This window comes from Triticum urartu, unplaced genomic scaffold (genome assembly GCF_003073215.2).
Source record: "Triticum urartu cultivar G1812 unplaced genomic scaffold, Tu2.1 TuUngrouped_contig_2664, whole genome shotgun sequence".
Lineage (NCBI taxonomy): Eukaryota > Viridiplantae > Streptophyta > Magnoliopsida > Poales > Poaceae > Triticum > Triticum urartu.
The window spans coordinates 6801-22783 of record NW_024113157.1 but is presented as its reverse complement, the minus strand read 5'-3'; the positions used below and the strand labels follow the sequence as shown (position 1 = coordinate 22783).

General features: G+C 42.9%; 1 pseudogene; it reads right to left on the bottom strand.

Annotated features, from left to right (window-relative positions):
• Positions 1–1030: 1030 nt before the first annotated feature.
• On the bottom strand, positions 1031–4671 carry LOC125527040 (annotated as a pseudogene).
• Between the last annotated feature and the right edge of the window lie 11312 nt (positions 4672–15983).

Sequence of the window (15983 nt, the reverse complement as noted above, 5' to 3'; positions counted from 1 at the left end):
TCTCTTTCATATATCCTCTCTTTATAATGCTCTTATACTAAAAAGACTACATAATCCCACATTTGGAGATATCCTGAAGCTTACGTATCCTCGTGGGTCACCGCTGTTTCGACCCCTGTCGTGCGCTAGCCATAAATTCGCTTCTGACGGTTCGGTCGCGCCCGCGTCTGGCCTATTCCGTATGGTCTAGAGCACAGGATGCCTTGCAGCTCCAAGTGGTTGTATAGCATCACGGCCTCTCGTCCGCTTACGTGCTCTTCCGTGTGTCTCGCTCGATAAGACTATCACTGTCTTCTTCTGCTCTCTGGGCTGCCCGCCGGCGTTGCGCGTAAAATATCCGTCAGTATGTTTCCTCCCTTTCTGGATTAGTTGAGTCTCTCTTCTCCTAAAGTCCTGACGCCTTAAAAACCCATCCCAACTCCGTCAGCTTTCGTCTAATCGTTGCGCCCGGTTGAGTCGACTTCATGCCCGCCAGACCGCCGAAGCAGATGGCCTGTGGGGCTACAACTGCGAGGTCCAGCTCCAGCAATAGCATGTGCAGTGCATGATGAGCATGGCGCGCCGGATCCACACTTTTTCATGTCCACATTGTGAAGATCCTATCATTATATACACAGGTGCCAAGCCGCCTATGGGCCGGAGGCAACAGTTCGCAGAAGTTCTTTATCACTTCATCGCGAGCACTAATCCTGCAGGAGGCCACACTAGGATGATGAAATCTAGCAATAATTATCTATATTTCTTTCATCTTACTGCAGTAGAGTCGTGCCACGACAAGAATAAATGATCCTATCAGAGATGTATGAACATGCGTTTCCGTGTTTAGCAACATGCATGATGCCAATAAATTAGCTTATTTCCTACTTATTTTCCCTGTATCCACAATTTTATGTACAATAATTGCTATATGAGATAGATAAGACTAATGCAAAAACTAAACACAATTGAAATGAACACATCGTACCAACGGGCGCGGTGTGTCGCCGCGCGGGCTATGCTAGTAAGATATTATACCTTCCTGCCCGGGTCTTCATACACGCTTCAGCATCTTCAGGGCAGTCGACGCAGCAGTGCCAAACAACCTTCTCGACTGATACTTACTTGCGGGCGTCGGCTTACTTGCCACTCTCGGGTAATTTCTCTCCAACGTGCCAAGAAGAATATGAGAGTGCCTTTCAGCTCTCAACTTCTCCGAGCTCCCATCACAAGTATACAGTGGCAAGTCTTTTTTCGGTGTGTAGGGCGGAAAGATCTTCGAAATAAACCGAGCTGTTAACACTGATCTTCATACCGGGAAAAACTGATCTCTTGCATACAAGTGCCTAACCCGTGGTTTCTTCGTCGTGGCCTGTTTAACACGTACATAATCAAGATATCACCGTCAACAACGCACACAGAGCATTCATATTTTAACGTGATCAAACAACATGTACAGGCCCACTTGAGGTTCAAAACAGGCTGCATATGGATTCCTATGTCATCAGCCACGAACAATCAAATAAAAAACAATCTAGGTTAAGCACTTTGATTTACCATTTAGTCTGCAAAAACCGTGTGCTTAACAGCAGGTGCAGACTGTACAAACTACAAGCCCAAGATCCTAAACTCCCATAGACCAGATTTTCCTCTTCTTCTTTTTTGTTGGTAATTTAGAGTACAAAAAGGAACAAAAATGGCATGTGTGTCCTATGCATACACTTTTACTACAACAATACAAGATCATTTGCACAACATCAGTTCTCTTGATAAAAACTAAAACAGGAGTTTCATCTCTAGCCATCAAAGGACTCTTGAATTTGTACACACACCACTAAAATATGGGATTATCCGTGAAAATGTAGCCTGAAGACTTGAATGTGACTCTCATCATCCAAATGAATATTAACACAATTTTGTCAGTCTCAGCATGTAAACATCAGAAAGAAATTAAAACAGAAAACACAAAATTCATAAAAAAAATGATAATCAGCATCCAGCAAAATAAGAGATAGAAAAATCGAGAGGAACTCAAGTTCAAATATCCTTACATTTTTCTCCTTGGCTTGAGGAGTAGGTGATCCAATAGCTGCCTTGGTCAAATCTGTGCCCCCTGTTTCCCATGACAGAATTATTGCAGCCAATTTTGCGAAATTTGTGAAGTAACTTTAACATACCAGGCTGTGAAACACAGATGTACCATGTTCATGTGGCTGTGAAACACAGACGTACCGTGTTCATGTAACACACCATCCGGCCCTCCACAGTCATAGGGGAAGCTTCAAGAGCATATGAAATAAAGAATCAAAATATTGTTAAGTAATCGTCTACAGATACAAGATATAGCAACCATAGAAGCACAAGGCATGAAAAAATCGAACCATTGAAGGTCTTCAATGCAAATATCTTTTCCGAGAGGACCAACATCATAACTTTTGAGAACTGCTGAAACTTTTCCATGGACCTCGTGATGAGATGCCTGCATATTATTCTATAAACCCAGTAACAAAGGTAATTAGGTTTGACTTGTTTTGATTTACTTGATAAGTGTCCAATCCTACTCAACTCATGTGCTATGTTCTAACCTGTTCCATAAACCCAAATGGCCAGGAGTGCCAAAGACTTAAACACTAGATTACCAGTCTACCACTACAGATCTCAAATGTGCTTACAGATAGATGCCAGTACACCTGTATCCGTAATCTTATTAAATCTTCAGGGTTTGAGCTCATGGGGATGTCGATGTTTAGACATGGATGCCCATGAAAAGCAGTTGAGTTGGATCAAAATATCTCTGTGCGTGGTGAAGATGTGGGTGATCGTGACTTTGAAGATGATCATTCATATCATGCTCATCGTGGTGAAGAGAGTAATGGGTTGAGGAGCCCTCCAATGAGTTGGGGAGTGGGATGATCATCAGAATGGCTTTTACTAATTGGGTTGTGATGCCATGCTTGATCTTGTCTTGTATTAGTTTATCAGTCTATCAACTTATGCAAGTTGATAATTGCTGCGTTTTGGCCATGCTTGAGTTTTGGTGACACCAACATTTGGTAAGATTGGTATTGTCAAGAAATCAAGCATCTCAAAATAAATAAATAAATTATAGTAACAACAACCTTTTTCAATCAGTAAATAGTACCCAACTACAATATGGAACTAGTTGTCTCTATGGCTTCCCCCGAATAACCGATTTAGTACTATTACTTAGGGAAATACTGATGATGCACATTTTCAGGAGATATTGATTATAAAGATGTCATAGCAGAGAAAATCCAAGAAAAATTAATTCAAAAAAATCCAAGAAAAAAAAGATGTCTGATGACAATGGCGATTTGGTAAAACAAGAAGAAAAAACAGTCAGAAACTCTGTTCGGCAGATCACCTGCCTTGCAAGTCAAAAAGAAAAAACTCTGTTCTTTTCGTTATGGTCGGCAAGGGAACTGTTATATAATATTTTCTCACTACGATCAATACTTTAAGGTTCAAAAGCCAAACCATAACATACTAGAATATTAAGATTCGGTAAAACAAGAAAAAACAAATATATGCATCAAATGAAAAGGTGGTACCTCTGAATGAGTTTGAATATATGCATCAAGAGCTTCACCAGCTTTCAGAATTATCCTAACAAGGAACAACGCATTATAGAAACGTACTTCCTTCTCCTTCCGCTGCTTTGCTGCCTTGGTATTTTTACCAATTTGCAATCCACACCCCTCCCTTATCAGGGAGAATATAGAATCATCAATACGGTTCTTGATCATATCAAAACCATTGAGCTTACGAAATCGCCTTTGAGCTGCAAGGAGAAGAATAGCTGCAGGGACAATCTTCCCATGCTCCATGAACTTCCAGAGCTCATCGACTACATTATCAGTGTGAGCTGCAAGCAATCTAGTGGTGTCCAAGAAGATCTTCTGCATAAGTCACCAACACAGAACAGCTTTCACGTCAAGTGCTTATAGTATACATAACATTGACATCAAACTCTATCAGCAAGCAAAATCAACTTAAAACTTATAATTGCAGAGAAACTTAGACTCATTTCCCATTGATTAAAGAAAAACGGTGCCTCCTGTATTATGGACATAAATACATCAGATGTTTTAAAAAGGTAAACTGTCCATCTCACAAATTGAACTATACAAAATCACAGATTGTCAGTTCTTAAACACTGTTAAGAATGGTGGATTTAAATAACTGGGATGAGCTGAACTTCTTTATTGCTATCATGTAACCAAAGTTTGTGAGGAGGGATTTAACACGAACCATCTCAGGCAGGCAAAGCAGTTGTATGAGCTTGTAGATGTACCCAACATTCCCATTCCTGTAGTTCTCGTCAACTAATAGGTTGTCCTCCAGATACTTATGCTGGCAAGTGTTCTCGATGGCAACATGGAGTGGGAGGAGGCCCTCGATGATTTTATTACCCGAGGTGCGCTGATTGGCCGATGCACCATATGGAACCCCAACTATTTTGATGCCATTGAGATTAGGAAAATGTGCAAGTTTTCATCCCTCGACTATTACATATGTAGCTTTCAGAACTAAACTTCTAAACTACCCAAAGTTGAACCCTCCACTATGAAAAGTTCAATACCATGCAACATTCATCTCTCATAATGGTTTCGAGAACAATTTCGAATTACATGGCACCTAAATATGTAGCTTACATTGCAGTTGCACCCACATGTCTAGCATGTCACAAATTTTCTCCATGATATTCCATTTGTTTATTTCAACGTTTGAACATAAAAAACTAAATTAAGACAAACAAAAAAAATTGTAAGAGAAAATAGATGTCTCCCTAGTATTTTTGTTTCCATAAAGTTGAGTTATTCCTGCATTTTACATTTTTACAAGTTCTTTAATACAAAAACAGATGTGATTTTCGGAACTTTTTTCTCTAGAACATTTCCTGTTTTCTGAGTTCTTAAAAAATCTATTGAAATTATTACCAATTTTATGAATTGTTTTTAAGGGAACTGATAGCATGGCGGAAACTGGTGGGTGATGTGGCCAACCGGTAGGCGCCACGCCATTGAGAACTGCTTTGGATTGGACAGAACCACTTTAATGATGAAAACCGCACACTATTGATAGTTGAGGGAGCAACGTCGAGGCGGTTTAGACTTTAGGGTTGAAAGTTACAATCAGATAATAGTTGAGGGATGAAAAACATACTTTTTTACAATGTTACAACATACAAGATAGCATGAAAAAACATTTGCAGGAAAAAGGCAAGAATATTAGTTACATGCCAATCAATAGTCACTCATATAAAATGAACAAGTATTAAAAAATACCTTGGGAGTGCGGTCTGGGGCGATTATATTGGTAGCTCTGGCATCAGCAAGGAAACGCTGCAGTTGAAGCATGTACTGTAAAAAAGGAATTGTCAGTCAAGAACCACCACAAAAATAAGTGTAATAAGAAGAGGGACGAAGTGGGATACATATCAATTGTGCTACTCCCTCCGATCCATATTAATTGACACACACATAGTACAACTTTAGTAATATGGATAGGAGGGAGTAGTTACTTTACCTGCCTCATATGTTGAATAGGACACGTCAAGTCAGCTAATGAGGGGTGAGGAGGAGGATGGGGAGGTTCCCACGGGTCATACTCGTCCGTGGGCGCTCCATCAGTGGTACCTTTACTATTATCTTCTTGATGAAGAGCTTCCACTGCTGCAGTTCCGTGGTCCGTTTGCAGTGACATTGGCTGAAAAGGGGAAGCATGAGATTGAATTACCATGCCAATCCAATTTGCCACCCTGCTGACCAAATTCTAGTGTGCTACAGCTAGACAACATGAAAGAATGCAGAATGCTTGAATGTAATTCAGCAGAGGCTGCTGGGACCTAATCAGCAACTCAGTAGGGTATCCTTTTTCCAAGGAGTTTATTACCCTTTAGCCTTAGGTGCTACAGTAGTTTATTTGAAACGAAGGAACAGAAAAATAACCTTCGATCAAATGCAGCAGAGCAACAATAGATCGGAATAGTGTTGATATCTCAATTGGATCTTCCAAACAAGGTCGCTTCTAGAATGCTAGGACTCTTAAAAATTGGCTAAGCATAAAGATAATAACAACAAGATCTTAACTATCTACGAGTTCTTTCGTTTTCTCTTGATCTTTCGGATTAGCTTTGCTGCAAATTGTGGGGATTTTTTTTCTGTTTCTTTTATGCGGGATCTTGTTAACTGATCCCTTTATGTACATCACTTTAGTGCATAATGCATTCTCAGGAGGGCTTGCCACTACTGTTTCTGGAAGCGAAATGCGACTGTTTGTTTTTTTTTTTGAACGGTCACCGGGGGGGGGGGGGGGGGGGGGGGAGCTTCCCCAACAGATCTTACATCCTACACAAACATACACAGAAGGATCCCCGGTGTATAAAACATAAGCCAAGATGCATACCATTTTCATAATGGTTCAAGTTTCAGATACTTGCAGACAGTATGCAGGTTGGAGAGCCAAAGAGAGCTGGCTTTTAGTTTTAGGTACCTGATCTGGAACGGTCGATGGGGCGGCTGACAAGGTAGACATTGGCCCAACTAGAGGCCGCAACACTGACCTGCACTGCACTGCCCGCAAACAAGTTCTCAATGTCAGTAAAATTCTTACTAGGTACTGTACGTACTACTGATTAAACAAAAGAAGCAGCAGATAACCTGACAGGAGAATGATGATTAAACAGAAGTGTCACGGCCTGATGCAAACCACCACCAGCTGATGGCGACTGGGCGGAAGAAAAATCGCGATGGATTGTTCTGACAAAGGGAGCTTCAACCTCCCAATTCGCTGGACTCTTTGCGTTTGTTCGAAAAGGAAAAAAGGGGATCTTTCTTCCTCTCTTCTTCTACGGCGATGGGGAGGCACGGCGCATCTAGGGTTCCGCGTCGGTCGACGAGAAAGAGAGACGGCGGAGAAGATGCCGACGAAGGGGGACGGCGGGGATCGATATCGCGAGCGGAGTACCTAACTGCGACGGCAGCTGCTGGAAATCCAGAGGACGATTTTCTTTTTCTCCAGGAGGACGCTACGGTCGCCCGATCCCGGCAAGCGATTAGTCGCCTCCCGAGCCGTCGGATCACACGCAAGAGGAGATCGGAATAATCTGGATCGTGTGGATCAAAGACGGTTTTACTAAAGATTAATGCTAGACGTGCTAAGGGCATCTCCAAGCTAAATGCTTGCTTAGGTTTCCTAAAAAAAATGTGTGCTTTGCTTAGGCAATTAAGAAAAGGACGTGTTACGTGTCGGCCGATGAAACTTTTAAAAGATCTGCCTCGTTAGCCGCCAGACCTGGCTTAATCTAGTGGCCGAGCATCATCGTCTATTTCTGCAACAAAACTTTTGTTATGAAAACCTTTGCAACAGAGATCTTGTTGCAGAAACATTTGCAACAGAGATTCGGTTGCGGATTTTTTTTTGCAGTAGAGATCATGTTGCAGGAACGTTTAGAGATATTCTTGTAACTTGCAGTGCAATGAATGTCAAGTTGCAGAGAATTTATGCAATAAATATAATGTTGCAGGAACTATTGCTACGGCAGCACCGGCATTTACAGTTGAAACTCGAGGAGGCGACAACCACGGACGCCGTTGCTCCTATGGGGCGGCGGCAATGTGGAACGACGAGCGACGACGGACGAGGCTTCAACTGGAGAGAATTCCTTATTTGGCCCTTTCTTAAATTTTGGTTCCTTTTTTGGCCCTAAAAATTTATTTTTTCCTTCTTTGACACCCTAACTTTATTTTCTTCCTTTCATGACACTTCCGTCGATTTTTGTCGTTAACACCGTCAACTATGACAGGAAAAGTCGTTTTACCCCTTCTTTATAGCACACTAAAAAAAAGAACCGAACCCTTCTGCCCGATTCCCCTTCTCCTCCCCGAGACCTAAATCTAGCGCAGCGGCGGCACGAGCGAGGAGCGAGGCACCCAGCGGCGGCGCGAGCGAGGCACCCAGCGGCGGTGGCGCGAGGAGTCACCCAGCGGCAGCACATGGAGGAGGGCGAGGTGGACGAGGGCCATGGGCGAGGCGGCCATGGTGGGGAGGCAGGGGACGGCCAACTCTTGGAGGACGGGCAAGGCGGCCATGGTGGGGAGGCGGGGGGCGGCCAACTCCTGGAGGACGGGCGAGGCAGCCATGGTGGGGAGGGGGGGGCGGCCAACCTGCGGAGGACGGGCAAAGGCGGACATGGTGGGGAGGCGGAGGGCGGCCATGGTGGGGAGGCCGGCTGTGCGGCGGTCTCAGCCTTGCGTGGTCAAGGCAGCACCGGAGCAAGGCCAAGTAGAAGGATGCGGCTACATGCTTGTCTAGATGGGTGAGGTCATCTCTTCTTTAAATTTGACAGAGTACTTAGAGATGGCTTTGAAGATTACTTAGAGATGGATCCCAAATGCAACATATTTGCAGCACCTCTCTTCTAGATTTGTCGAAATGCAACAGATTACTTAGGAGTTTCATTAGAGATGATAATTTGCTGCAAAATCTGAACTTAGAGATGGATCCCAAATGCAACTCATGATTAAGTTTATTTGGTTTTTACAGGATGGATCAAAATTCAACTTATGTGCTGAAAATCAATTTGCTTGGCAACCCAAAAAAGGCTAGAAAGGATATCAAATGCTTCTGTTTTGATAAGGTTATTGATTCCTGATTAACAAATTATAAGGACTTGGTTGAATCAATGTAGAGCAGTACTCCTCGTTATTTGGAAGTTGCACATGTTCAGTATTATGATGATGTTCTTAAAATCTACCCCGAAGTAACATCTGACCAAGAATTGGTGTCGATGTTTGAGAAACACTCAAGACAAAGGTTGTCCATGTTTGTTGCATATTGTGATCCATCGAAACCATATGAGCCTATAACGGAGTGGCATAGTGATGCGCATAGCCAACCTAACAACATAGAACAAGATGATGATGATGATGATTATCTTCGCAACCCAGTACCTGAGAATGAGCATGTTGGACCGAAGGAGGAAAGTAGCAAGGAAGTTGGTTGGGTTGATTCTTCCCCACATAATTAAGAAGTTGAATGCAAAGACTAGAGAATTAAACTTGGAGGTGGTAGAAAGCTCAGAAGAAGTCGCTGAAGTGACAGCATTGGGAGGCAGCGGCTTTAGGTTTGTGGTCAACTTGCTTGACAGGACATGTTCTTGTAGACAATGGCAAGTTTCTGGCCTTCCTTGCAAGCATGGTCTAGCATTTATCACATCTCTTATCAATGCACACATACAGAATTATGTGGACTTGTATTACTCCATTGACAAATTTAGGGCAGCCTATGACCAACTAATTCCTGCCATGGTTGACAAGAACCAATGGCCTAAATCTGACCATGGATTCTTCATGTTTCCACCACTACTAAAATCCACGGCGGGGAGGCATAAAACTGAGAGGTATAAAGGCTGCAGTGAGAAGAAAAGAAAAAGCGGCCAACACTTATGCCCTATTTGTAAGGACTATGGGCATCATTGGCATAAATGCAAGAAGGATAACCTAGATGACATTGCTGCTATTTTAGCTGTGAGGTAATAAATATAATTGTGTAACTTGCTTCACTTGCATTTTTTTGTAAGCAGCCATACATGTTAACTACTTTTTGTTGCTCATGTAGAGGACCACCAAAGAAGAGAGGAGAAGACCTACGCAAAGGCATCAATTGGTGCCTTGCGAGGATGATGCTCCAGCAGCCTCTATGTGCTTTCCGCCAAGGTTAGCCACTTTACACTCATGCTCATAATTATATGAAATATGTGTTTGAATTCTAAGTAACTTCTCACAATAGCCAAAGCTTAGAACCTACAACTACGAAAAAGAGAAAACATGATAACTCAATTACTGGAGCATCAAAAAGGTAAGAACTAGTTCTGAATTTTGTAGTAGATTAGATGAAAGCTTGGTTTTGTATTATAATTGCATTCTTCTCACTATAGCCAAATGTTGGAGAAAACAACTAAGGAAAAAGGGAAAGGGAGTAAATCTGGATCCAGAGTAGCAAAAAGGTAACCTATGGTTGTTTCCGAATTTTATGTTATGTTATGCATTGTTCTATTGTTAACCTGGGCTACTATATGTGATGTATGATGTGCTGCCATGAATGTGTATGTGTAGATCAATAACTCAGTCCATTTGTGTGGCCAACAAGAAAGCATGTGTTGCTTTGAAATTAGATGCCAAAAGAAAAGGCAAAGAGGTTGCTGATAAGTTGCCACACCTTCCTATGATGCCACATGATAGCCCTGCAATGGGCACACGTAGCAAAAACATGAATCCTGCCAGCCCTGCAATGAGCACACGAAGCAAAAGGAGGCTTAGCTTGGACTTCTCATAGGCTCCCTTGGCTTTTGTAAGTGCTACATGTGACCTTCATGTGTTGTATTTGACATGATGTGAACCTGGACTATTATATGTGAACTCTATGTGAACCTGAATGTGTGTAGAGGACTAAATATGTGGACTATTTCCGTATATGTGAACCTGGACCAAGTTTCTATGAACTTTTAGTTTGCATACATGTGAATCTTCTCCAAGTATATTATAATTTGTGCATATATGAACTATACAGGAGATATATCATCAATATACAAGGGAGGTTCTGTCCAATTATCCAATTAAAATTAAAGCTGTGCTAAATAGCAGATTTGGTTTTATTTGGTAATGTATTCAAGACAAACAGATCACATCACCATTGCTTTTGACTTCTAGTTCACAATTTTGATCACAAACTACACCAAGGGTAAAAAGGACTTTTCATGTCGGATTTAACGGTGTTAGTTGCCAAAACTGACGGAAATGTCATATAGGGAACAAACTGAAGTTTGAGTGCCAGAACATGAAGAATTTTTTTACTAAGGCCAAAAAAGGAACCAAAATTTAAGAAAGGGTCAAATAAGGAATTCTCTCCTTCAACTGCGGTTGTGCCTCGCAGAGGCAGCAACGACACGATGGTGCTACTCGATCTAGAGGGCGCCGCCGATTGACAGAGAACAGGAGGGCCACGGGCAGCGAAGCACTTGCTCGCCGGTGACAGCGTCGGCACATCGGGTAGCGAGTATTTGTTACAGAAGAAGTATGCGGGGATGTGTTGCTCAAAAAACAAAAACGTGGTTGTCGTTACTCAAGAGAATAAGGATGAGAGTGCCCGAGCTGGTTGGCACGAGGCAACGATCGTGAAATATCAGCCAGACTGAACCGGATCATTGAGAGGTGCATCGCTAGACGCAGTGGCAGCTGCACGCACGGCATCGACGGTGCGCGTCCCTTCATGATTCGCATCAGCACGGCGTGCTACTTAGAGTATAGCGGGACGTTGGATTTTGGTTTGCATGATATACGCGTATTCAAAGCACCAATCTGACAGCACGGTCTGACATAAGGCTGCTACACGCTCCAGACGCCCCATGCACCCTGATCAATCACGCTCACACGTCGTAGGACAGCATTGACTGGTTCCACTAGTTGTTTCAACTACACACAAGCACACCAGCGGCCCATTTGTCTAATCCACCGTGATTGAGCCAGGATGCCTCAAAGTTCGTCCTCTGCTCACCGTCTCCGGACAGCTCTACCACGGCTGCCATTGATCTTCTGCCCAAAGTGTCCCGGGACCAGGAGAAGGTGGTTTCTGTCCGGGACAGACCGGAACCCAGACATCCGGTTTTACAAATACCCAAACCAGGCAGTATGTTGCACTGAACAAGTATCCGATTCTACAAATGTCCGAGCCAGGCAAAAGGTTTTAGTAAAAAAATATGAGAATGGTGTGCACTTTTTTTGAGAAAACAAGAATAGTGTGCACTCAGTAGGCAGCGAATAGCTTGTTGTATCCTTGGGCAAGAGAATGAATGTAATACCACTAGTTGAATGCCCATGCGTTGCCACGGGAATACGAAATATGATGTGAAAAGATTCTCGACAGTGGACATTTTATATGAGTGCTTTTTATGAAGTACATTTCAACAACAGAACAATGTCAACGTTAATTAGAAATCTACGAACATGGTCATATTTTCTAGCCAACGCATTGTATACTTTGATTAAATTTTTTATTTGCCGGAATTTTATTTGGAGAGAACATGATGAAAAATGTAAACAGCGAAGCACGATGTGACACATTGGTAGAGAGAGATCCAACCACATGAAACTGAGAGCTTCGATCCACCGTTTGTACATTGCCATCAACTCTCACTTATTGGTCTTTGACACATAGTTTTAAAAAACGACACACGGTGTGACTAAGTTTTCAAGCTCCGTGCGGCAACCAGGGCTTCACCGAAAAAGCACCATTCAGCACCGATGGCTTGATCAAAGAAGAACCCTTCTATGCCGCCCTAGACTTAAGTTTTATAATTTTTGTCTCTTCAATTTTATGTTTATTTCCCTGAGATTCTTCAGCCATTTCGAATTCTTGTTGGTAGGTTGTATAGAATTTGCTGAGTTTTTTTATCTCTTCCAACAACATCACCTTCGGACTCTTGTTGGTAGGTTCTTTTTGATGGTCAATAATATCCATATCTATCATGGACACCGTCTGAAAAAGTGAAATGTATATACTAAATATATTACTATCATTTATTCTTTTTCTTTGCGGGGAGTACTATCATATATTCATATACAACATGCAAACTAAAAAGGTTAAAAAGACAGACATCTAGAATATGCAAAACAAGATTTGTTCTAGTCTAGCCAAGATATTTGGTAGCCCCGACAGACCGTCCAAATACCTCAGTTCTTATGCTATAATATACAGAGAATGGCGTTTTAGCTCTCGGCCCTTTTTTTTGAAAAAAAAAAAATTCAAAAATTTCAGTTCTGAACTTTTTCGTATAAGTAAACAATGATGTGAGGCGTATGTGTGTAAAATTTAAGGATGAGATATGTTAAAACACTACCTGTACAAAAAGGACAAATTGATGATCGGGGAGGATGAATCGTATCATGTGTTAAAAAACCACAAATTTGTAGTTTTTGCACAGCCCACATTTCTGTTGGGGAACGTCGCATAAATTCAAAATTTCCTACGTGTCACCAAGATCAATCTATGGAGTCATCTAGCAACAGGGAGGAGTGGATCTACATACCCTTGTAGATCGCGCGCGGAAGCGTTCAAGAGAACGGGGTTGATGGAGTCGTACTCGTCGTGATCCAAATCACCGATGATCCTAGCGCCGAACGGATGGCACCTCCGCGTTCAACACACGTACGGAGCAGCGACGTCTCCTCGTTCTTGATCCAGCAAGGGGGGAGGAGAGGTTGATGGAGATCCAGCAGCATGATGGCGTGGTGGAAGTAGCGGGATTCCAACAGGGCTTCGCCAAGCGCTGCGGGAGGGAGGAGATGTGTCATGGGAGGGAGAGGGAGGCGCCAGGGCTCAGGTATGGTTGCCCTCCCTTCCCCCCACTATATATAGGGCCAAGGGAGAGGGGGAGGCGCAGCCTTGGCCCTTCCTCCAAGGAAGGGTGCGGCCAAGGGGGGGAGGAGTCCATCCTCCCCAAGGCACCTCGGAGGTGCCTTCCCCTTTTAGGACTCTCCCCTTCTGTCCCTTTGGCGCATGGGCCCTCTAGGGGCTGGTGTTTGGCCCATGTAGGCCAAGGCGCACCCCTACAGCCCATGGTGGCCCCCCGGGGCAGTGGCCCCACCCGTGGACCCCCGGGACCCTTCGGGTGGTTCTGGTACAATTACCGGTGACCCGAAACTGTCCCGATGCCGAAATAGCAACTTCCTATATTAATTCTTTACCTCAGACCATTCTGGAACTCCTCGTGACGTCGGGATCTCATCCGGGACTTCCGAAACACATTCGGTAACCACATACAAGCTTCCTTTATAACCCTAGCGTCATCGAACCTTAAGTGTGTAGACCTACGGGTTCGGGAGACATGCAGACATGACCGAGACGTTCTCCGGTCAATAACCAACAGCGGGATCTGGATACCATGTTGGCTCCCACATGTTCCACGATGATCTCATCGGATGAACCACGATGTCAAGGACTTAATCAATCCCGTATACAATTCCCTTTGTCTAGCGGTACGATACTTGCCCGAGATTCGATCATCGGTATCCCGATACCTTGTTCAATCTCGTTACCGGCAAGTCTCTTTACTCGTTCCGTAACACATCATCCCGTGATCAACTCCTTGGTCACATTGTGCACATTATGATGATGTCCTACCGAGTGGGCCCAGAGATACCTCTCCGTCACACGGAGTGACAAATCCCAGTCTCGATTCGTGCCAACCCAACAGACACTTTCGGAGATACCTGTAATGTACCTTTATAGCCACCCAGTTACGTTGTGACGTTTGGCACACCCAAAGCACTCCTACGGTATCCGGGAGTTGCACAATCTCATGGTCTAAGGAAATGATACTTGACATTAGAAAAGCTTTAGCATACGAACTACACGATCTTTGTGCTAAGCTTAGGATTGGGTCTTGTCCATTACATCATTCTCCTAATGATGTGATCCCGTTATCAATGACATCCAATGTCCATGGTCAGGAAACTGTAACCATCTATTGATCAACGAGCTAGTCAACTAGAGGCTTACTAGGGACATGGTGTAGTCTATGTATCCACACATGTATCTGAGTTTCCTATCAATACAATTATAGCATGGATATTAAACGATTATCATGAACAAGGAAATATAATAATAATCAATTTATTATTGCCTCTAGGGCATATTTCCAACAGTCTCCCACTTGCACTAGAGTTAATAATCCAGTTCACATCGCCATGTGATTAACACTCAAGGTCACATCCCCATGTGACTAACACCCAAAGAGTTTACTAGAGTCAATAATCTAGTTCACATTTACCATGTGATTAACACTCGATGAGTTCTGGGTTTGATCATGTTATGCTTGTGAGAGAGGTTATAGTCAACGGGTCTGAACCTTTCAGATCCGTGTGTGCTTTACAAATCTCTATGTCATCTCCTAGATGCAGCTACCACGTTCTATTTGGAGCTATTCCAAATAACTGTTCTACTATACGAATCCAGTTTACTACTCAGAATAATCTGGATTAGTGTCAAAGTTTGCATCGGCGTAACCCTTTACGACGAACTCTTTTACCACCTCCATAATCGAGAAAATTCCTTAGTCCACTAGTTACTAAGGATAACTTTGACCGCTGTCCTGTGATCCATTCTTGGATCACTCTTGTACCCCTTGACTGACTCATGGCAAGACACACTTCAGGTGCGGTACACAGCATAGCATACTGTAGAGCCTATGTCTTAAGCATAGGGGACGACCTTCGTCCTTTCTCTCTATTCTGCCGTGGTCGAGCTTTAAGTCTTAACTTCATACCTTACAACTCAGGCAAGAACTCCTTCTTTGACTGATCCATCTTGAACACCTTCAAGATCATGTCAAGGTATGTGCTCATTTGAAAGTACCATTAAGCGTTTTGATCTATCCTTATAGATCTTGATGCTCAATGTTCAAGTAGCTTAATCTAGGCTTTTCATTGAAAAACACTTTCAAAATAACCCTATATGCTTCCCAGAAATTCTACGTCATTTCTGATCAACAACAACATATATTCATCAGAAATTCTATAGTGCTCCCACTCACTTCTTTGGAAATACAAGTTTCTCATAAACTTTGTGTAAACCCAAAATCTTTGATCATCATCAAAGCGTACATTCCAACTCCGAGATGCTTACTCCAGTCCTTAGAAGGATTGCTGGAGCTTTGCATACTTATTAGCATCTTTCAGGATTGTACAAAACCTTCCGGTTGTATCACATACAACCTTTTCTCAAGAAAATCGTCGAGGAAACAATGTTTTGACATCCTATCTGCAAGATTTCATAAATAATGCAGTAATCGCTAATAGAATTCCAACAGACTCTTAGCATCGCTACGAGTGAGAAAGTCTCACCGTAGTCAACTCCTTGAACTTGTCGGAAACTTCTTAATGACAAGTCGATCTTTCATAATGGTGACATTTACCATCATTGTCCGT